Below are 1,017 nucleotides of genomic sequence, written 5' to 3'. Positions count from 1 at the left end.
GTATTCAGTGACATACGAGGCTGTAAATCATTATACGTAGCGGAAAACAACTCAGCTGTCTTAGGAGTAATCAAGCGACATCGCCGGACAGGCATACTAGAAGTAGTTATACAATAAGAGACTGTAGCATCGAATAAAACAGGAAAATGATCAGAAATCCCCACATCACAAATATCAGTCACACAAACAGGGACACCAAAAGAAAGCACCAAATCAAGAGTGTGTCCTTGAGCATGAGTAGGCCCACTTACAAACTGGGTCAAATTAAAAGAATCAATAATGTTCATAAAATCCTTAACCATGGGGTCCGTTGGACAGGACACATGAATATTAAAATCCCCAAACATTAAAATTTTGTCAAATTTAGGCATGATACCAGCAAGGAAGTTGGAGAAATCACAAATAAAATCCTTATTAAATTTGGGGGGGCGATAAACTACCACACACAAAATAGGGCAGCTCACCTTTATCACAAACAGCTGCATTTCAAAGCTGGAATAAGCATCCATAGTGATTTGCCGACAATCAAAGCAATTTCTAAAAAAATTTGCCAAACCACCACCTCCCCCCCGTAGTCCTTGGAGAGTTAAAAAAAACATACAGTCCGGGGGATGAAGTTCAGAGAAGGTTTCCACTTCACCGGGCCTCAGCCAGGTCTCAGTTGGTAACATAAAATCCAGGCCATGAGCGGAAAAGAAGTCCTTTAGGATAAAAGTCTTGTTCACTAGCGATCTAGCGTTGATAAGAGCCATCTTCACAGTTGACTGCCTGGTAGGTAGATGCAACGCCTGGTCCAACGGGCTTAGGTTAGCCCAAACTACACCCCTCATCCGACGTCGTTGGATCCTTTGCCGGCAAAATGCTGATGAGTGGACTGGTACAATGGGCCGGAGCCATCTGTGGCAGTCCCTACGAACACTCAAAATAGAGGGATGGTCACGAATTAAACTATATCCACCGTTAAAAATGTGACGATCAGGGCCAGGATAATGCCCCAGGTAGGCCTTAAGCCTCACC

Source organism: Monopterus albus, unplaced genomic scaffold (assembly GCF_001952655.1).
Source record: "Monopterus albus unplaced genomic scaffold, M_albus_1.0 scaffold41.1, whole genome shotgun sequence".
Lineage (NCBI taxonomy): Eukaryota > Metazoa > Chordata > Actinopteri > Synbranchiformes > Synbranchidae > Monopterus > Monopterus albus.
This window is presented reverse-complemented; position numbering follows the sequence as displayed.